The sequence below is a fragment of the Mustela nivalis genome (genome assembly GCF_964662115.1).
Source record: "Mustela nivalis genome assembly, chromosome: 7".
NCBI lineage: Eukaryota > Metazoa > Chordata > Mammalia > Carnivora > Mustelidae > Mustela > Mustela nivalis.
This window is the reverse complement of record NC_139026.1, coordinates 35,095,691-35,119,671: the sequence shown is the minus strand read 5'-3', so window position 1 is coordinate 35,119,671 and position 23,981 is coordinate 35,095,691. Positions and strand designations below refer to the sequence as shown.

The 23,981-nt window shown below is 34.5% G+C and overlaps 1 protein-coding gene across 4 annotated transcripts in view; it reads left to right on the top strand.

The window, feature by feature from the left end:
• LOC309868706 (uncharacterized protein) overlaps positions 1-23,981 on the top strand; it is a 207,670-nt gene that overhangs the window by 162,629 nt on the left and 21,060 nt on the right. For 2 of the 4 annotated variants that reach the window (XR_014313803.1, XR_014313804.1), the window contains one exon: positions 17,687-17,820. The gene's annotated coding sequence lies outside the window, so the exon portion shown is untranslated. Of the gene's footprint in view, positions 1-6,844; positions 6,924-17,686; positions 17,847-23,981 lie in introns of those variants that run through there. The other 2 variants (XR_014313802.1, XR_014313805.1) reach the window with 2 other exon arrangements.

The window sequence follows — 23,981 nt, the reverse complement described above, 5'->3', positions numbered from 1 at the left end:
CTAAAATTACACTATTAACTTATTTAAAGCAGTCATGAAATTATGATACCTCTTGATTTTCATCTGTAAGAAGGCATTTTTCAGTTAAATAGTTTAATAATAATTGAAGAAGGGTAGAAAAATTTGATATTTTGAAAGTTTTGTGATTTATGCAAGGGACAGGAAAACTTTCCACATTTGGAGATAATTCAGTTATGGACAACTGAATGCAAGTAAAAAACCCAAATTATTTTTTCTCAAGGCTTTATTAGCTTAATATTTGACCTGTTTATACTCTTCTACAATTGAATCCATATGCTGGAATCAAATACTTAAAATCAGTAAAGTGATTTGTAGGAACTGTTTGAAGTCCTAAAGCTCTCCAAATTCTTTTTAATAAGCTAAAATTTTCTTCCCCATAGATACTGAAGAGTATATTTTTGTCAGAATTAAATCAACATAACGTATTCACCATCACTTGGCTTAGGAAATAAGACTCTGGAGTGATTCTTAGTTTCCTCCTATAAATTCTTTAATTTTCTTTGCCCGCTTACTAGAATACGCATTTCTTTTTTGAACTGCTCAGTGAAACTACTGGTACAAATACTTCTCTGATCAATCAGAGAGAATGAGAGAGTCTTTAACGTGTTAAGGAATATAGATATTGCTATAGTAATAGACTCCCATTAAAGATAAGGAATGTAAGGTCTAGAGAAAGTAAATAAAATTCCAGGCCATGCAGCTAGTTGGTGAAAAAACTAGAATCTAAGTCTCTTTACCATGCCTATTTAGGGGACGTGGTAAATAATCCCCTGGCTATAAAAATGCCCTATTTCTCCCTATAACCCCCTTTTTGTCTGTTTAATTTAAAACTAGAGATTTTAACACAGAACTATTCTTATTCTTAAATGTATTTGTGTGTAAAATAAGTGCCCTTTTAATGTTTAATAGGCATGCTTACATTTTTTACATTAAAGTCAAGTATTCACAAACTTTGAAGGACAAATAGTTTTGATAGTAACCTGCTTCCAAACTCTTATTCTTTGCATTGTCTACATTATGACAAGAATGCTATGGGCAGAGGACATGAACAGACATTTCTGCAAAGAAGACATCCAGATGGCCAACAGACACATGAAAAAGTGCTCCATATCACTCGGCATCAGGGAAATACAAATCAAAACCACAATGAGATATCACCTCACACCAGTTAGAATGGCTAAAATAAACAAGTCAGGAAATGACAGATGCTGGCGAGGATGCGGAGAAAGGGGAACCCTCCTACACTGTTGGTGGGAATGCAAGCTGGTGCAGCCACTCTGGAAAACAGCATGGAGGTTCCTCAAAATGTTGAAAATAGAACTGCCCTATGACCCAGCAATTGCACTATTGGGTATTTATCCTAAAGATACAAATGTAGTGATCCAAAGGGGCACGTGCACCCGAATGTTTATAGCAGCAATGTCCACAATAGCCAAACTATGGAAAGAACGTAGATGTCCATCAACAGATGAATGGATCAAGAAGATGTGGTATATATACACAATGGAATACTATGCAGCCATCAAAAGAAATGAAATCTTGCCATTTGCGACAACATGGATGGAACTAGAGCGTATCATGCTTATTGAAATAAGTCAAGCAGAGAAAGACAAATATCATATGATCTCCCTGATATGAGGAAGTGATGATGCAACATGGGGGCTTAAGTGGGTAGGAGAAGAATCAATGAAACAAGATGGGATTGGGAGGGAGACAAACCATAAGTGACTCTTAATCTCACAAAACAAACTGAGGGTTGCTGGGGGGGAGGGGGTTTGGGAGAAGGGGGTGGGATTATGGACATTGGGGAGGGTACGTGCTTTGGTGAGTGCTGTGAAGTGTGTAAACCTGGTGATTCACAGACCTGTACCCCTGGGGATAAAAATATATGTTTATAAACAATAAAAAATTATAAAAAGAAAAAAAATAAAAAGGACTACTGTTTTTTATTTATTTATTTATTATTTATTTATTTATTTAGAGACTGAATCCTAAGCAGGCTCCACACCCAGTGCAGAACTCTACACGGGTCTTGATATCATGACCCTGGGTTCACAATCTGAGCCGAAATCAAGAGTCAGACACTTAACTGACTGAGCCACCTAGGTGCCCCAAAGGACTGCTGGTTTTAAAGTACTTCCTAAGTTTTGTGAACACTTGCCTTAAATTCCTATCCTGCCATGCTTTTAAAAACTTTCCAAAAATCCCCTCTTCTTTGAGAATTTACTACTTTATCTCTCTCTCTCTTTTTTTTTTTTTTTTGCCCTAAATGCATTATATTCTTTATTATGATTATCTTGACATCAGGGAAAATTCAGTTTAACTTTTCACCTGATGTGTTGAATATTGATGATGCTATTGGAGATGATTATGAATATTCAATGTATAATTTTATCAAAAGTTTTTATTCTTTTTTTTCTGGAGTTTTTGTCAATAGCTAGAGATGAAATTAAGATCAAGTATGACAATTTGACAAATCAATAGTGCTTTTGAAAATATTGTTTCAAAGACAACCATATTGAGCAATTATTACAAGAAATGGTTTATAAGACAGAACTTTAACAAAAACTCTTTAGAAGCAGGGTGCCTGAGGTTTCAGTTGTTTGAGTGTCTGACTCTTGATTTTGGCTCAGGTCATGATCTCAGGGTTGTGAGACCAAGTCTCCATGAGCTCTACACTGGGCATGGATCCTGCTTAATATTGTCTCTTTCTCCCCTGATGCCCATTGACAGATGAATGGATAAAGAAGATGGAGTATATGTATGCAATGGAACATTACTCAGCCATCAAAAAGAATGAAATCTTGCCATTTACATCTATGTGGATAGAACAGGAGGGTATTATGCTGAAAAAAATAAGTCAAACAGAGAAAGACAATTATCATAATGGTTTCACTCATATGTGGAATATAAGAAACAGTGTGGAAGATCATTAGGAATTGGAAGGAAAACTGAATGGGAAGAAATCAGAGAGGGAGACAGACCATAAGAGACTCTTAACTACAGAAAACAAACTGAGGGTTGCTGAGGAGAGGGACGTAGGGGGGTTGGGTAACTGGATGATGGGTATTAAGGAGGGCACGTGATATGATGAACACTGGGCATTATATGTAATTGATGAATTTCTGAGTTCTACATCTGAAAGTAATAAACTATATGTTGGCTAACTGAACTTAAATAAAAAAAGATTCTCTCTCTTCCTCCCTCCTGCCCTCTCTGAAAAACAAAAACAGAAAGTATGTTTAGAAACGGTTCGTTTGTAATAGCTCTTTGTCTTTTTTTCTTTTAAATAAGGTAGACAAACTTCATAAACTAAAAACTTGGATCTAAAGTTAGCATAGCTCTGTGAATGAATATCTGTTGAAGAAAAATAACCTACATTTGAGAAAATAAACATATTTGAATTTTGGCAAATTAATGCAAATTCCTAGTACTTTCAAGCTTAACTACAGATAGTTCAGGTTTTTTTTTTTTTATTTTTTTTTAGATTAAACTTTGTTTCTATTTATACATTCTGAGGACTTTTTTTGACTGAAGAAACTCAAAAAAAGGGAGAGGCAGGTAGGGAGAAACAACAATGTATCCTCTGTGACTTGAGTATAAAACAAGTGCTAAAGAGAAGGTATTTGTCTCAGGACTGGCCAGTAACAATTCATCCTGTAATAAACCTTGCAGTTTTTGTTTCTTCACTTTCCATAATAGATCTGATACCAAAAGCCGTCTTTTAAATATCATGATTGATTGGTTGTGTGGAAATGGAACTATCTGGGCATTATCCATTATTTCCAAATTGGTTTATCCTACACCTAAATGTAGATTTCTAGTTCCTTCCCTCCAAGTCCTGATTTGTTTAATCTATAATGAGACTCTTGGGAATCTGTCTTTATTTTAGTTATTTTTAAAGTTATGCCATTATGATCAGGTAACTTTGGAAACACTATTCTCATCTATTTTTTCATCAAAATTATCCTTTTTAAAAAAAAAACAGATTATACTTCAGACTTGATTAATTCTTGTAATTATCTTTTCAATTTTCTACATCTCAACTTACTGAGCTAGTTTGCTGTGAATGAAAATCAGAATGTTTTGTTCTATTCTTGCTTCAATCACTTAATATGAATTAAGGCAAACCATAAAAGAAACCTTCAGTTTCTTTCATTTCATTCTTCAAATGTTTCTTTATTGTTTCTTATGTGCTGGATTTTTATCAAAGGAAGGAATTGGGGCAGATGATCTCCTAGGTCATTTTAAGTTTGAAGATTATATTTACAGAACATACTTTTCTCTATCCTTGGAGTCAATTCTTAACATATAATGGACTTCACCTTTCCTTTTAAATTAGCAGGGTAAACCATAACATACTCTGGGCTTTTGACCTTCAATTTATTTCAATGATTCTTACATTTGAATAGCCCAATAACCTTGAATGGAAATACTCCTGAATATAGGTTATTGTTTGGACTGTAAATTCTTTGTATATTACACATTCCCTGGCTAGACATAGTTGTTTTAAGATACCAATATTTTGAAAAACTGTTTAACAGCACATCTAGAAGGATCTTCAGGTGTAACCCTGTTTCTGTCAGTGACAGAACAAAGGGTAGAGCATGTGTTGAGGATTTCACATTCCATACTTAGTTGAACAATATTTACATCATTTAAAATAAAAGTAACTTGGTCTCAATGTTTGGCCATCTTGGAAGTGATAATATAGAGATGATCAATAGATTGCATCTTCAGAACAGGTTTGCTTTATAAGAAGCAACACTGTTGTCTTTTTTAACAAGCAAATGAAATGCTTTTTGATTCTCAAACGTATATATGTATATATATATCCTATAGTCTTCTTTCTTTGTGCCAAATGTGCTCGGGATTTAAGAGAGTAAAAAAGATTTTCCCCTATCCCAAATCTCCATTCTTTACATTCTGGCAGAGAAATGAGATACTAGATTAATAGATTAAAAACTAGAAAATTATCCAGATCATTAGAAAGTACACAGTCTGTTAGAAATAAACAGAAAAGGAGGGTAGGGCATACACAGAGGTAGTTAGATGAAGTGCTAGTCATAGTGATGGTCTCACTAAGAAAATCTCTTCAATAAAGACCTGAAGAAAGTGAGGGTTCAAGTTACAGTGGTCCGTGGCAAGAATGTTCCAGGCCAAGGAAAGAACAGGTGCAAAGTCCTGAGGTTGGGACATTCTTGGCAAGTTCTTAGAACTTACAGGACTACAGTGGGACTGGAGTAGGGAAAGTATGATCAAGGTATAAGGGTACAAGATAGAGAACTAATGGGGTCAAATTATGTAGAATATTGTAGGTCATTGTAAGGTTTTCAGCATTTACTCTGAGGGACATGAAAATTTGCTGGATGGTTTTGTGCAGCTTTGACTAAAAGCTTGCTGGTCAGTTAATAATACTGCCAGAGCAACTCTTATTATTAGGTTCTTTGCCCCTGTTTCTGTCCTACATGAACCTGTTGTGCCTTTGGGTAAGATGTTAAGCTGGCTAATGAAAAACTTTATAGGATAGTTTTAGCCACATCATAATGGCGAAGTCTTTTGACAGTGGTGCAACTGATGACACAAATAAATCAGAGATTTTCCCTTACTATGAATTATCACCAATGCATTATACACACATATATATTTGAGTTTATTTTTATTTTAATGAATATTAGTTGACACTAATAAATACTATATTTTTGTACTTACATTTTACTTGTATTTGGTTGCATTAGTGATTAAGGAATGACAACATAAATGAGATAAAATGAGGTAAATGAGAAAATAAAAATATGGTTTCTGTTTTAAATAACATTCACTTGCATTATATAATATTTTAAACACTAAATATTTGAGTACTTTAGTGATTAGGTTCAGTTTTAAGTGTTTTTAACACAAGATGTTAATGATAGATAAATTAATTGAGAGAATTTTAAATCTTAATTGTAAGCGGAAATTTAAAGAAGTTTTTCATTGCTTTTATATTCAAGCAAAGGCAAAACTTTAACATTACTTTAGGATTAAAGGTTTTCTTTTTAAAAAGATTAAAACTTTGTTAACTTCTTAATAACCATTTGCAATAGCATATTAAATTTGAGCTACTGAATATATTCTAAAATCTGTAGAGCAATAAAACTTTAAAACATTTTCCAACATGAAAAGCAAAATGTTGTTTCTATAGAAAGTTCAATAAAAAGGATATTTAGATTGAACAGAATGGAACCATTTCATCACTAGTTTTTGTTTTTTTTTTTTCATTTTCACAAGGAAAATCTTTTATAGGTTTGAATAATGACTTATTTAATTAGGAAAAATATTTCTATGTGAAACTGTGTCTTTATTTAATAACCATTGTATGTACTAAAACATATAAGGTATATAATATTATTTTTAAATTCAAGCACACATCCAGGGAAACTTAAAAGTTTAAGGCTTCTTTTCTATGGCTTAGCTTGACAGCGTGATAGCTTTTCTTTATCTTTTTTTTCTCTTTCCTACTAACATTAACCCCTTGTGTTTTCAGCTTAAACTTTTTCATTCAGATACCAAAACTAGATGTAGGGGATTTAAATTAGTAGAGCTTATCAGTAAGGTAAGCTGACTAAACTACACATACATAGATTGAGTCATTTTCTAGAAATACATCTTGTTGCACAAATATCATCTGATTCTACCATATGTTGTTTTAAATGCAAAGCACATTTTCCTGTTTGATATTTCCTAATCTTACTACAACAAAGTCAAATGCTTCCAATTTTTATAGACTTCAGAGAATGTTGTTCAGAAACACCCAGTAATTTATTTTTACATTATTTTGCAGTACAGCAAGATTACCTCACCATTGTTAACAGATGTTTTTGTCTTTACCAGAGTTTGCTGTTATTTCATCAAATGCAAAGGTACAAAGAAATGCAATAAGAGATGTATATTCTTTTCTCTCATAACATTTATCACAATCAATACAGTATTGGAGCAATGCTAATACTGTGGTCCTCGGAGACTGGAAGGTTTGTAACTTAGCATGGTGCTGTGAGCTGGTGCCAGGATACATTCATGGAAACACTTAACGATAATACTGCTTCGGTAGAGGCAGTAATGGTATAAACAGGGCAAAGGAAATACCAGGATTGCAACAGATGCAATTGATTATATGCCTTGGGGAATATTCCACTCATTTATTTTAAGTCCAGTCCATGTAAATCAAAAGACTGTAATGTTGTCAGTAAGACATATCACAGACATCGTAATATGCTAGAACAGTGCTCCCGCTTTCCTGACACAGTGGATCATGCCTTTGGACATGAGAAGCCATCTGAAGCATCGTTCTTGCACTGTCAACTGTAGAAAATAATCTGACTTAGGCATCAAATCACTATGAACTGTGATATGGCTTGCTCCAAAAATAAAAGGTGATAGGGCTACTTGAGGTAAAGTTAGCTTATGTATTTGAACCTGGTCTTAAATCTCTCACTAAGGAGACAGTAATTTTCAGTAGTATGAAGAACTATGAAGTTGTCAATCTACACTAGAGCAGTAAACTATTAGGCACCAAGATAGGCAACTTTGGAAAATAACTCTAAAATCAGGATTTCAAATGACACATTCTCCTGCAGAGATGCTTTCTGTAGAGAATAAGGCCATGAAGACCAAGTGTCTTTACTTCTTTCCATTGATTAGGTGGGCATTTTCCAAGTTAAAAAATTCTCTTCCTCTGTCAGTTATAGATTGTGCCAGACCAAGAAAGCTATGCAACATGTCTCAAATATGATGCAGGGTTACTGCAGAGATTAGGAAAAACAATTTACATTTCCTTTTATCTCTTACTGATTGAAAGATCCAGTGTACCCCAGATTCACCTTGAAAACATGAAATTGGCCAAGTGGTACTTTGAAAGCTGAGGCTTAACGAAAATTGCTAACTCTTTTAATAGATGAAGGAGTTGGATGTCTTATAATTAATGCTAATATATGGCCTTACTCCTATGAAATTACACATTACATGCACATTAATTATGATTAGCATCCCTTGAATGAATAGCAAAGGAAATAATAATGATTTGATACTTACTATACAATGCTATCACACAATCTTTTCTAAAGAATGGGCTTAACTTGCTCAGTAGATAATAAAGAGATGCTAAATTGTAGTTTATGACTTCTTTTACTAGATAGTTCATAAAATAAGCAAGCAGTGAATGATTTAGCTTCGACACTGTTCCTTTAAAAAAATCACAGCATAGCAATTTAACTTGTGACTTTGAAACGAAGCCTATCATTTTCTTTAAAGTGAAAAAAGAATGCAATCATATTTTATTATTCTTGAACCACATTTGATCTGGAAACACAATGTACGATCTCATTCAGTCTTGCAACAACTTGGGAATCATGGAGGTACAAGTTTGGATTTTTTTTTCTTTTTTTTTTTCTTTCTTTTTAAAGATTTATTTATTTATTTGAGAGAGAGAGCACAAGGGGGCAGAGGGACAGGGAGAGAGGGGGAGAGAAAATCATAAGCAGATTCCCTGCTGAGTTTGGACTCCATCTTACCACCCTGAGGTCATTACCTGAGCGGAAATCAAGGGTTGGACGCTCAACCTATTGAGTCACTCAGGTGCCCTAGTTTGGAACTTTTTATATGTGTTAATAATACACTTACTTCTACTTGTATGCAACCATATTGATATTTAATTTACGTTTTATCAGTTATGAATCTTTATCCATAAATTCAGAAGGACAAGAAATGTCGTAAACACACATATGTGTATGATTAGATCAGACTTGGAAAGTAAATAAAATTTCAATCATTTGATTATTGTGGGTGCCCCCCCTGCCTTTTTGGTTTTGTGCAGAAACCTGACAAGCTGAAGCCAGCCCTCTGGACTTGAGTCTGTCAGTATAGCCGCTGATACATTCCTCACAGAAGCTTGTGGGCTAACCATCCCTGGTGTCTTTATCCCAAAAATCGGGGTGTGGGATCTTTTCTGAGTCCATAATGTTACACAGAGAGCAGCCTCCCCAAAGGCAGCCCACAGCTGAAACCCTGCTGCAGGACGGGATGCTAGCAGGGACAGGAAATGGATTCCCACTCTTCTCAGGATCCAATAACTTCCATCACCCTCAGTTGTAAGGACTCTTCAGCATTTCCCTCTTATTTTTGCTTGTCCCTATCCCTGTCAAAAATAAGCTTTTCCTCTTTATCTGATGATTATTTTCTTATCCTTGAAATCTAGTTTTCAAAACACAAAAGCTAAGGAGATCTGTAGTCAGTTAATGCCTTTGAGCCCTGCAACCACAAGCCTCTTCTGAGATAAAGGGGCAAAAAGATCTGGATACCTTATGGGAATGTGGGGATGGAAAAACAGAGTAAGAACAGAACACAAATTAATAGCTCAATAAATTACCTTGTCTCATTGCTTAAAAATTCCACCTGGAATTTTTAAGGTTTTAGTACCCATAGCTCACTTTGGAATTAGGCATTCAAAAGGAGAAATGGGACACACACAAAGGGGAAAATGTACATTTCCAAGCCAGAGATTTTTGTGTCTGATTCACAGAGAAACCTCTGCAGGCAAGTGAACCTCACAGGAGGTAGAGGTTATGCTGTTCTTGTGTGTGTAGATTTCTAAATGAGCTATATCTTTCTACAATCCTGATTTTATCAGTGAGTTCATGGCTATCAAACCACATATGAAATCTCATAAGTGGTAGTCCACCATCCAACTCGCACCATATTCTTCCCTTTGAGACATCTTTTCACAGAGCATTTAAAACTTAGTTGCCAGTTTGATCTGAATTTATTTATATTGCCATTTACTACTGTGGCATGATGTGCATAGCACATCTTTACTCCTTGATGTGAATGTCATTTTCTTTGGTGTAGAGATAAACGTATTGTTCTTACTGTATTCCTAGTATGATTTCCCTAGTAGAAATAAGTAACCCTTGGCTTTCCCATTGATTATGAATGTTTTTCCCTAGTTTTCTGTTTGTCTTTATTTTGCTGAACATCACTTTTAAATAAAAGTTTAAAAATATAGTTTAAATGTATCAAAAATTGCCTTGGTAGTTTCTTTATTTTCATGTTGAGAATAGCTACCTTCATTTTAATATTGGAAAAATAATCAACTTAATATCTTCTCAAGTTATTTCTGATTTAGTTTAAAAATTTTTCACAGTGTAACTGATCTGGAACATATTTTGGCAAAAATTGACACTAAAATAGTTTGCATGTAATAGTATATTAAGATACTATTGAATTGTCTTAGTTTATTAATACTTTCTTTTGGTTTTCACTATATTTTCTTCATAGGAAGTCTACAATTTCTTTTCAATTTTATCTCAAAATACTATATATCTTGCATGCTGGTATGAAAAATATATATTGGCTTTCTAACCTTTTATTTTATTCATCTACAAGCAAGATATAAATTCCATATGTATTTATGTACATATTTATCTATCTATATAATTAATCAGCTTCTTGAAATCCCTAACTAATTTTAATGCTTTTAAATTCTATTCTGATAGGTTTTATAAAAGCTGCAGGTTTTACACAAAGATGGTCAGAACCACCTACAAAACAGATTTTATCTCTTTTCTAATTTTTATATGTCATTGTTTTGTTTTGTTGCATATGTAGAATTTCTAGAATAATATTAAATAGTGGTAAAAACAAATATCACTTTCTTGTTCCTTGTTTCACTTTATTCCTAAACAGAATATTGACTGCTATTGAGATAATTTAGTCAAAAATATTTAAGCTTCTAATTTGTGCTAGGTACTCCAAAGAATCTAGAGAACAAGGTAAAGAATAAACAAGATAAATAAGTAGATGTATTAGTTTAGTCAATGCTAAATGTTAAGGGTAAAAAATAAAAATAATCCAGACAATGGAGTAAGGTATTTGGGTAAGTTGGGTCTAAATAGGATAACTAGGGAAGAAGTCACTGAGAAGACAGTTTTCAAGTAAAGACCTTAAGGGAGGAATACCTGGCGGGGGGGGGGGGTGGGGGGGGGCTCATTTGGTTCAACCTCTGACTTTTGCTCAGGTCAAGATCTCAGGGTCCTGGGCTTGAGCCCAACTTCAGGCTTGAGTGTGCTTCTCCCCCGCCTCCCCCAACTTGTGCATGCTCTCTCTTTCAAATAATTAAATAAAATCTTTAACAAACAAAAAGACCATAAGGATGTGAAAGAGCTAGTCGTGCTGATACCTGAGCAAAAATTATTCCTGGAAGAGGAAACAGCAAATGTAAAAGCCCAAAGATAGAAGTTTATCTGGCATATTTGAATAGTAACCTGATTTTCAAAGATCTGAAAGTTAAAGAAGCACTAGACCATGTAGAATTAGAGGTTATAAAAAGCACTTTGGTTTTTATTCTGAGTGAGGTTGGAAGTTAAAGGTTTCTTGAAAGAAACTTATTAGGAGATTTCTTTTTTCTTTTTTTTAGGAAGAAATATTGAATCACCTTTAATATGAAAGGTTTTATCAAGAGAATTTGCACAAAGCCTCCAGAATTTTCTGTATCTGTAAAACAAAAGTAAAAGTAATAAATGAAAGTGAACTTTAAGTGGGGTTATTATAAAGTAAAATACCATTCATCACAGCAAAGGGCATTGTACATTGGGGAAAACAACAGTATATTACCTTAAAAATTGTTAATGAAATTTAAGTGAAATAATGTGTAAAATATTCTGACTTTTAACAAATAAACAGTAAATAATGTGTAAAATATTTGACTTTTAGCAAATAAACAGTAAATACCCAATCTTGTTAATATATCATTATTAAAATTATTTCAATATGTCATTACATAGCAAGAACATTGCCATAGAAATATATACACTACCTGTAACAAAGTAAAAAATGTAAATTTCACTTTTTTTAAAGTATTTTTTCAAGTAAGTTTTTTTTTTTTAAAGATTTTATTTATTTATTAGAGAGACAGAGAGAGCACAAGCAGGCAGAGCAGCAGGCAGAGGGAGAGAGAGAAGCAGGCTCCCCACTGAGCGGGGAGCCCGATACGTGCCTCTATCCCAGGACCCTAGGATTATGACCTGAGCTGAAGGCAGCTGCTTAACGGACAGAGCCACCCAGGGGTCATGTAAATTTCACTTTTTAAAATGGAATTAAACTTTATGAATCTAGTCATACACCTTACATCTTTAAGTTTTCAAACATATAATTTTAGCATATTTTTCTCAATGGTGACTTTAGCCTCATAGCAAACCTGGCTCTTTTGAAGGTAAATCTTGGGTATTTTTAAAAATATAATTTACTTTCTAGAGCAATTTTAGATTCACAGTAAAATTGTGTGGAAGATACAGATCTTTCTTCTATACCACTTGTCCCCACACATGCACAGCCTCTTCCGTTACTGATTTCCCTCACCAGAGTAGTACATTTGTTATAATAAACCTACATTGATACAGTATTACTGCTCAAAGCCCACTGTTTACACTAGGATTCAGACTTGGTGTTGTTTGTTGTATATTTTATGGGTTTGGACAAATGTAATGACATATATCCATCATAGACTCATACAAAGTGATACATGACTTTATCACTTTATCACACCTAAAAATCCTATGTGCTCTGCCTGTTTATCCCTAGCTACCAGCTAACCCCTGACAATCATTGATTTTCTTACTTCCTCCATACTTTTTCTTTTCCAGAATGTCATATAGTTAAAACTATACAGTACATAACTTTTTCTTGATTTCTTCCCCCTCCCTGCTTTATTTATTTATTTATTTAGCACAAATTTGGGGAGGGGCAGGGGAAGAGAGACAGAATCTCAAGCAGACTCCATGCTAAGTATGGCGCCCCATGGGGGGCTCAATTTTACAACCTCTGTATCATGATCTGAGCAGAAATCAAGAGTTGGACACAACCGACTAAGCCACCCAGTTGCCCTGATTTCTTTCATTTAATATATGCAGTTAAGTTTGTTCCATGTCTTTTTATGGTTTGATAGGTGGTTTCTTTTTAGCAGTGAATAATATTCCGTGTTTTGGATTTGGGGTATTCTAATAGATATGTAGTGATAGCTCAATGCTCTTTTTATTGGTATTTCTCTGATAACATATAATGTGGAGCATCTTTTCATATACTTATTTACCATCTGTATATCTTCTTTGGTGAGGTGTCTGTAAAGGTCTTCGACCCACTTTTTAAGCAGGTTGTTTTTCATACTTTTGAGTTTTAAGGGTCCTTTGTACATTTTGGATAACAGTCTTTTATCAGATGTGTCATTTGAAAATACTTTCTCCCAGTCTATGGCTTGCCTTTTTATTTTCTCAACAGGGTCTTTTGCAGAGCAGAAATTTCAGATTTTAATGATGTCCAACTTATTAATTCTTTCTTGAATGGATCATTCCTTTGATGTTGTATCTAAAAAGGCATTGCCAAAACCTAGGATCATCTAGGTTTCCTCTTATGTTCTAAGAGTTTGATAATTTGTGTCTTACATTTAGGTCTGTGATCCATTTTGAGTTAATTTTTGGGAAGGGTATAAGGTCTTTTTTTTTTTTTTCTTGTCATGGGGATGTCCAGCTGTCTGACATATTATTTATTGAAAAGAGTATCATTTCTTTATTGTATTGTTTTGCTCATTTGTCAAGGATCAGTTGACTATGTTTATAAGAAGTCTATTTCTAGGCTCTCTATTTTGTTGCATTGATTTGTCTATCCTTTGTCAATCCCACCCTGGATTACTAAGTCTTGAAGACAGAGATTGCCAGAACTCCAGCTTTGTTCTTCTTCAGTATCATGTTGGCTATTCTGGGTAATTTTAGGTACTTTTAAATATTAAAATGTGGGGAGGATATTTAGTCACTAGCACTAAAAACATGTATGATGAATCAGGAATACACTCTCATTATCCTTGAAATTTGACATCACATTGTAATATGTGGGTCCAAGACAGAGGATATAAGCTTTTCTATTTTGAGTACATGAAATTATGGTAAGTTTTCTGTTTCTTGGAGATGGTAAGAATGATAACAAAAATAAAGGTGTGTGTCAGTGTGTAAAGATATTTGGGTATTAAACAATCTCTGCATTTATTGAAAGACTATACAATGTGTGGACTATACTGCAACCAATCTAACAAAGAAACATTTCAGGTTTAGTTGGAATAAATGAGAGTCAGTGGACTCACTCTAGAATATCGTGTTAGCAGTTTTCTTGTACAGAATTCTAACTAGTGGTACCCAAGTCATTCTGGATCAATGGTTTGAAAAGGTGACTTCTCACTTTCTGAAGGTATGCTCTTGACCTGGATTTTATTTTAAAGTGTTCTGCTTTTCAAACATTCTGAGTCACTTACTTCTAGAAACAAATGATGTAAGAGAAGTCTGTTTTTATTAGCCTTTATGTGACATAATATATGATAAGGGCTACTTGAGTTATCTGTTCTCTAATGTGGAAGGACTTTTGCTGACACCTGGTTTAAAGCTGAAAGTGACAAGGGAGCTTTATCTCTTGGTCTCTTATCTTGTACCAAATAAGAAATATCTTTAGTTAAGCAGCTGTCCAACAGTTTCTTGCAGTTTACCCACAAAGAGATCCCAGATAAACAACATTCTCTTGCTATACTCTTAAAAAGATTTTTTAAAAGTTATTTTTCAAGTTGCAAAAATACTAAAAAGAAAGCAAATGAGATTATCAGATACAAGAGAACATTCCATAAAATTACATTTATCAATAGATTCAAGCATTTCAAATATTGTGTTTATTCTCATTAATTCAAAATGACTAACCCTATATAGGGAAGCCTCATTCGTGTATCCACAGAATCCACTGGTCACTTGAGCAGAGCTCTAATGTTAACGAAAGTTGGCATCTTGTGAAATTCTATTGCTCTACTTGCTTTTTGAAAAGCTTAAGGTTTTATTCCACATGACCCCTTCAGATTGTGAACTTTATTATGTATTTTCTTTACATCCTATCAACAACAACAACAACACTTTCTGAGATATATGCAGTTATGTAACTGAACTTGTTTTTCCTCCTTTGATTATCAAGAACTTTAAATACAAAAATGAAGCCTAGATTTTTTTTTTAAATACCTGTTATGGCTTATATATTAGAATTTATTTTTTTGAGTCTCAACTTTTTCTTCTAATAGTTTTTTTTGGTTTTGGTTTTTAAATTTTATATCTATTTTCTTGTGTGTTAGCTGTCCCGCATTTTTGTAAGTAAAGGTTGCATATACATGGATTAATAAATGTTGCTTACCTAACTAAACTTTCTAACTGCTTTAGAAACTTTTAAAGGTTTACCATTCTTAGCCAATAGTTCCATCACAGAAAATTACACTCCTTGGAAATAGACTAAAAATCAGTCAGAATTCAGAATAAGAAGTTAAGTTAGGGGAGGGGATTATGCCAAGTCAAATGAAGTGTATCAGCACTTCAAAAACAGCTCACAAAAAACCATCTGAGGGGTTTGAAGTGGCTGGGGGTGGGGGTGGGAGGTCGGGGTACCAGGTGGTGGGTATTACAGAGGGCACGGATTGCATGGAGCACTGGGTGTGGTGAAAAAATAATGATACTGTTATGCTGAAAATAAATAAATAAAAAAAAACCGCTCACAAAGAAGTTATAACTTGATATTGCCATTTATGAGTTTTGGTTTTTTTTTTTTTTTTTTTTTTTTAAAGAATTACATTTTTCTAGTAAACCAGTGCTTGATAAGGCATGGAAAAGTGATTTACCATAGGCTGACTCACAAAAATACACAACCTTTCATATAGCCTTTGAATTTTTTACAGTAAAGAGATACCTTTATAGATGCCTTTCCATCTGAGATTTTTTAAAATGAATATTATTTTAATATCCATATTTGTATATAGTTTTAATAATTTCAAAAAATAGTAATTCTGCTTTTCTTTATAAAAACCATTTTCCACAAATCTTTGAAAGAGAATCTGTTTGAATATTATAGCCAGCTTAAAATCATACATTCAGAAATCATAAATTTCATACCTGGGTGGCTCATTTGGTTAAAATCTGACTCGGTTTCCGCTCAGGTCATGATCTCAGGGTTGTGAGGTGAAGCCTCACTCTGGGCTCCATGCTCAGCAGGGAATCTGCTTGGAGATCTTTCTTCCTTTGCCTCTGCCACTTGTTCTCCTGTTCTCTCTCTCTCTCTCTAAAACAGTAAGTAAATCTTTAAAATAATATAAAATCATCCATTTCAGGAAATGAGACAAGGCTATTTAAACATTTAACATGATTGGACAGGTGGGAAATTGTTTTTAAGCTAATAATAATAAAAAAAGAAACTTGGCCTCATTTATTCTGGAAGGGTAAGTCAAAGGGGAAAATTAATAGGTCTCTTTAAATACAAAAAAAATATTTTATAAGGTAACATTCCCTTGTTCACCTGTTCTTTGTCTTCCCAGGTTTGGACTGAAGGAAGAAATGGACGGTGTTTTTTGTTAGGGAAGGGCAAGCATAGGGAAAATGTCTTTTCCAGTATGATAGATCAAATACTGACATAGCTTGCCAAGGGTTGTTAGTTTGTTGTGAGTTCTTGATCCCTAGGGAATCACTAAGTTTTGATAGACAACTATGTGATTTGAATGATTTAGACAATGGTGCTTGATACTAAATCCCTAGAAGAGATGAAAGTTGTGATGTTTTTCTAACTTATGTTTCAGTGATTTTATTGAAGCAGACATATTCAAAGAGGTATAGTTACTTCTCTGAAAAATAAGCATACAGACAGATGATATTTCTAAAATTGTATTTATTACAGTCATCTTATATCTTTTCTTAAAAATTCTATATGAAAAAAATTATATTTGGCTCCAGTGGCTTCCTATACCATGCTGCACACACATCTCTTGAGGTATTCAGTATGTTGTTGTCTTGGGTTATATATTTCTTTATGTCACTAGATGGTAACTTTTTTACGGCTAAGATCATGGCGAAAATTATTTGCATTCCTAGAACCTAGAACAATGCTTCATATGATGCCTGCAAACTAAGATGTAGATGAATGGAGAAAGGAAGAAAGCAAAAGAAAGAAGATGGAATTCACTTTTTGGCTCATGTCTTAAAAATTTATCCTGTTCTTGCCATTTACAACAACTAGAGGATATTATGCTGAGCAAAATAAGTCAATCAGAGAAAGACAATTATCATATGATCTCCCTGACGTGAGGAATGTGAGAAACAAGACAGAGGATCATAGGAGTAGGGAGGGAAAAATGAAACAAGACAAAGCCAGTAAAGGAGACAAACCATAAGAGACTCCATCTCGGGAAATAAACTGAGGGTTGCTGGAGGGGAGGAGGATGGGAGGGATGGGGTGGCTGGGAGATGGACACTGAGGAGGGTATGTGCTATGGTGAGTGCTGTGAAGTGTGTAAGACTGATGATTCACAGACCTGTACCCCTGAAACAAATAATACTTTATATGTTAATTAAAAACTGTTGTACCTCACAAGACCAAATTCACATTGGGTTTATCAAAATCTAATTAAAACTTGATCATTGTGTCCAAAAAAAATTAAAAAATTAAAAAATCTGATCCTGTCATTTTGGCTTATAGCTGTAAGGTGGCACAGAGTTTGCCACCACCAAGAAATTCACCTGTTCACCCTTTCATTAGTCAGTCATTTTAGAGTTAAGAGCTTTCCTTTTCTTTACTCTAGAGCCATGATCTTTCTGAAGTCGGAGCTTGATGCCAGGATTCTGATATCATGACCTGAGCCCAAGGCAGAGGCTTAACCCACTGAGCCACCCAGGTCCCTGCCAGTATTGACGTGGTGTAGTAGTTGAAGACCCACCTGGAACAACTGAAATCTTAGCAAGGTGAAAGTTTGTTTTGTTTTATTTAAGTAAAAATATATTGATGCCAAAATGGATCATCCTCTGATAAACTGTCTCTCACATTCTTGCTTTTTAGTTTCCATACACACTTTTCTTCCTCTGAGAGCCCTAATTTCAAGTTAGCCAAGTTAGCTGAAAATACTCCTGCACTGTGTTCTTCTGCTCTAATATTTATGTAAATATTCTCTTGGTGGGGAGCAAAAAAAAAATCTATTGTTTTTATATAAAGATAGCGATCATTCATTGTGACTCCACAAGATATCACTTCATATATATGATTTTTTTCCTCTTGCTTTTAAATTTACAAGATGAGGAAACTAAAGAATTTGTTCAATGTTACACAGATTTCCTTTCCATTTTAATTCACAGTCAATGTTGAGATGACCCAGCTGAGGGGATAGCTATTAGAATTCTGATCACAGTGAATTGCAGTTCTACATTTACTTGTCTGTTTAATTAAAAAACAGATGAGGATACCTGGTGGTTTAGTTGGTTAAGTATTAGACTTTTGGTTTTGGCTCAGGTCATGATCTCAGGGTCATGAGATCAAGCCCTGTATGGTGCTCCACACTGAACATTGAGCCTGTTAAAGATTCTGTCTCTCCCTCTCCCCTCCTCCCCCACTCTCTCTCTCTCTCTCTCTCTCTCTAAAATAAATAAAATCTTTAAAAATTTGAATTCTCTGAGGGCAAAGACGGGTGTTCTGTCTTTATAGTTGTTCTAGCAGGAGTACTGTTGGTTACAAACCTTACTTTCTTTGAATTTCAGTTTTGTTTACATGTCAGGATGCTTTGTGTTTTAGGGGAGTATGAGACGGAGTCTATCAGGATAATTCAGTTCTCTTGTCTGTAGTTGAGTTAGGAGTGTGTATGTGATACAATGCAAAATGAGAGAAAGTCTGTTGCCTGCTGCAAGTTTTTCTTGTCTAAAGTAAGGAAAAGTTTTGTGTTCTTCCGCAATTCCGTGTTTCCCTGAGAATATGATCACTAAAGCTGTTTCAACCATTTTAATGATAAAAACAAAATAAGGAGAATGGCAGAGTAGAAAGATGGAAGAATTTGACTACACTGTGGTTTTCTGAATTAACAACCTTTGAAATTTCTTAATCTCCTTTGTTGGGATCAATGATTTAATTAGAGCAATTACCTTATCTGCCATTTGCTCACCTCAGTTGATGATAAATTTTTCTATGCAATCAAATGTGGGCACAGTCGTGTCAGAGAAGATTCCTTCCCCTAACTAGTTGGCAGACACCCGGAAACTAAAAATAGCATTTAGGGAAGAGCCAGATGCCACTCACTTTGAGCAGATTCAGCTGCTCCGTACAGGTTCAGAACACCTGAAAAAGAAACAAAAAAACCCCTCCTCATTCACCTATATTAGGCCAAGACAGTGCACAAAATCTCTGTTGTGCTGGTAAAACGTTAGCAACTGGTTTCTCTAAAACAAAACAAGATAGTGCCTATATATGGATGTATTGTATGTTTTACGGCTATAAAGGATGTGTAGTGCACAGTTTACAAACAATAATAAAGTATGCAATAATCTTTAATGTAGATTCCCAGTTCATTCTCACATAATGCTTTGTTTGGTTTTTGCCAAATTTATCTATCTACAGACAAGCTGTAGTTGCAACTGATGGATACTTGTATTTCAACATTACTGTTGGTTGATTTTTTTTTTTTTAAGATTTTATTTATTTATTTGTAAGAGAGAGAGAGAGTGAGAGCAAGCACAGGCAGACAGAGTGGAAGGCAGAGTCAGAGGAAGAAGCAGGCTCCCTGCGGAGCAAGTAGCCCGATGTGGGACTCGACCCCAGGACGCTGGGATCATGACCTGAGCCGAAGGCAGCTGCTTAACCAACTGAGCCACCCAGGCGTCCCTGATATTTTTATATATGTTAAGAATAAGACAAAATGAAACTGTAAACACATGTTGGAATTTCACTCAATTGCCAATGACATGACCAGCTTCTTGGCTGAATCAGAACATACTTATTAAGTACTAGAAGAGTATTTCCTAGTACTTCGTCTATACACAATATAACAGATACAGCCATGATATACTTTGTTTACTCTGCTCTATCAAGCCTTGATGTTCAATGTTTACCAATTACTGTGGTATAAATATTTTTGCAACAGCTGACTTTAGCTATGCATTGTGCCAAAGAGCATAGAATTGGGAAGAAGTGTGCAGTTATCACTACAATATTTTTCCATATAGAAATGAGGGAGATAAATAACATCAATAACAAAGATAACTATAAGATTTACTAAAATAATTGGGAAGTGATGAGGATTGAGTACTTAATATAAGCAAAATTTACTGAATTATAAATATACGTAATTTAATTTTTAATAGCTGTTTTTATATTTTATTTATTTTTTATTTTTTAAGAGATTTTGTTTATTTGACAGAGAGAGCACAAGTAGACAGAGAGGCAGGCAGAGAGAGGGAGAAGCAGGCTCCCTGCTGAGCAGAGAACCCGACGTGGGGTTCGATTCCAGGACCCTGAGACATTGCCCTGAGCCGAAGGCAGAAGCTTAACCCAATGAACCACCCAGGTGCCCCAGTAATAGCTGTTTTTAACAAGCAACTTTGAGAATTCCTGAAAATTAAATAATCAGAATTCATAATTGGGTATGAGCCAGGTCAAGCTCACTACTATATTCTATGGTTCGTTACAAAAATAAGTAACTCATTTGCCTCATTCAGTGTATCTAGTTTTGAGTAACAGATGGATTTAGAACCTCATATTTCAATCAGATGTATTTTCTTTTTCTTTTTTTTTTTAGGCAAATAAATCTACTGGCAGATTGTTTTTTCTTTCTGCTTGCAAGAGTTAATGCCAGTATTGACGTGGTGTAGTAGTTGAAGACCCACATCTAATTATCTTAAGCTGCTCATGAATGCCATAGCCCCAAATTTGCATAATAGACTTAAATATTATAACTTCTGTTATAAGTAATAATTGAACTCTCCTTCAAAGAATAGGTATCCATCAAAGCCTGGGAATTGGACATTTATTTTTTTATGGGCCACAATTTAGCAAGTTGTGTGTGATACTAGTTTTATTTAAATTGTGTTATTGTAAGCCTGAATCTTCATATGATTTTTGAGTTTATTTACAGATCAACTCAGGCCTTTTTTTCTTAAAGCTGGTAAGTATGTGAGGGTGATTTTTTTCTACTCAGTGGCCATAAATTCAGTGATTCAAAGGTAATATAGCCTGAAGTTTTCAGGTTTATTTAAATCAGAAAGGGAACAAAATTAAAGGGTTAAAAAGTGATATCAACAGTTTTACAATACAATCTTATAATTTGAATTCTTCCTGTTTGTGTTCAGAAAGAACAGCTCGTTATGTTTCTATTCCTGTAGAGAATTTATGATGTTTACAAAACAGTCCTTTCTGAGGATGTTTTCTCAGTCATGATTGTATGCTTTTTTTTGTTTTATGTTAATTCAATGGAAAGAAAAGAAACTACAGAAATAATCTTTCCTTCTTTAAATTTTATATTAAATGAAAGATTATTTGTTTTCAAAATTGAGCAACCAGCCAATATAGAAGAAAGGATACATAAATTTGGTATTAGATCAAACAATACTTAATTCTACTCTTGTAGAGTACTCTTGCACTCATGTGCTTGAAAAACACATGTGAATTAAGTAAAATGTCATTGAAATTGAGATTTCTTTTTATCACAATAGGGATAGGAAACAGAGAAATAATTCATTTTCCATTACTCCAGACTGGGATCTAGCTGACTTTTGCCCATTCTGCCTTATGTTTACAGGTACATTACAGTTGAATGCATGAGTAACTTGTTATAGGAAATGTTGAATAGGAGAAAAAAACTGGTCCCTATTGTCTACAGACATGATACATTTAATCTTGGACAATTTAACACAGTGTTTAGGCAATTCATGAGCAGTCTTCTCTGTTAAATAATAAGGCAAATAATTAGAGAAAATGGGACTGTAATTCTGACCTCTGTTTTTATTTTTTTCATTTTTAAAGAATTTATTTATTTATTTGACAGACAGAGATTATAAGTAGGCAGAGAGGCAGAGAGTGAGCAGAGAGCCCCATGTGGGCTCGATCCAGGACTCTGGGATCATGACCTGAGCCAAAGGCAGAGGCTTTAACCCACTGAGACACCCAGGTGCCCCAACATCTATTTTTTTGTTTGTTTGGTTGTTTTGTTTTGTTTTTTTAAATTATTTTTAAAAAAAATTTTAAATTTTTTTATTAACATATACTGTATTATTAGCCCCAGGGGTACAGGTCTGTGAATTGCCAGGTTTACACACTTCACAGCACTAACCATAGCACATACTCTCCCCAGTGTCCATAACCCCACCCCTTTCTCCCAACCCTCCTCCCCCCTGCAACCCTCAGTTTGTTTTGTGAGATTAAGAGTCACTTATGGTTTGTCTCCCTCCCAATCCCATCTTGTTTCATTTATTCTTCTCCTACCCCTTAAATCCCCCATGTTGCATCTCTACTTCCTCATATCAGGGAAATCATCTGATAGTTGTCTTTCTCTGGTTGACTTATTTCACTAAGCATGATAACCTCTAGTTCCATCCACATTGTCGCAAATGGCAAGATTTCATTTCTTTTGATGGCTGCATAGTATTCCATTGTGTGTGTGTGTGTGTGTGTGTGTGTGTGTGTGTGTGTGTATACACCATATCTTCTTTATCCATTCATCTGGTGATGGACATCTAGGTTTTTTCCATAGTTTGGCTATTATGGACATTGCTGCTATAAACATTCGGGTGCACGTGCCCCTTTGGATCACTACATTTGTATCTTTAGGGTAAATACCCAGTAATGCAATTCCTGGGTCATAGGTTAGCTCTATTTTCAACTTGTTGAGGAACCTCCATGCTGTCTTCCAGAGTGGTTGCACCAGCTTGCATTTTCACCAACAGTGTAGGAGGGTTCCCCTTTCTCTGCATCCTCGAATAGCCAGAGGACCATTGAAAAAGAAAGTCACAGTTGGTAGCATCACAATTCCAGACTTCAAGCTCTATTGCAAAGTTGTCATCATCAAGACAGTGTGGTACTGGCAGAAAAACAGACACATAGATCAATGGAACATAACAGAGAGCCCAGAAATAGACCCTCAACTCTATGGTCAACTAATCTTTGACAAAGCAGGAAAGAATGTCCAGTGGAAAAAAGTCTCTTCAACAAATGGTGTTGGGAAAATTGGACAGCCACAAGCAGAAAAATGAAACTGGACTATTTCCTTACACCACACATGAAAATAGACTCAAAATGGATGAAGGACCTCAATGTCAGAAAGGAATCCCTCAAAATCCTTGAGGAGAACACAGGCAGCAACATCTTCGACCTCAACCGCAGCAGCTTCTTCCTAGGAACATCGCCAAAGACAACAGAAGCAAGGGCAAAAATGAACTACTGGGATTTCATTAAGATCAAAAGCTTTCGCAGAGCAAAGGAAATAGTTAACAAAACCAAAAGACAACTGACAGAATGAGAGAAGATATTTGCAAACCAATCTCTGTTTTTAAACCCAACTTATTTATTTTTTTTTGGTATTTGCAAAGACCTTACTTAAAAATTATCTCAGTATTAATTTTATATATATTTTCTCTATTTATTTTCTTTATAAACATACAAAATGGATATTTTTCCCATGCATTTTTCTCTATCTTTATACTGAAACATTATGAAATATGTATATTTCATAAGAATAATTTATCAGTATCTCATTTGAGAAATTTTAAATATAAGCTGTAAGATTCCAAAATTCTATTTTTAACTACTTCTAATAATTATTAATCATAAGAGAGAAGGATATTGACTAATTAATATGATGATATTTAAAAGAACTATATTAATTTTAAATTCTTTTCCACCAAAATAATTTTTCCAGAATACATCTTGATTGAAAGAATATATATCCTAGATGTATTTTCAATTGTCAGACCTATGCATCTTTTGATAATTTCTAAGGCATGTAAAAAGAAAATTTGATTTACCAACACTGGTTATTTGCCACGTAATGAAAGAGTAAAATTTGCTATCCTGGAGAATCATTCACTCACCCAGCATAAAGAAGGAAGACATTTTTAGGAATAAAT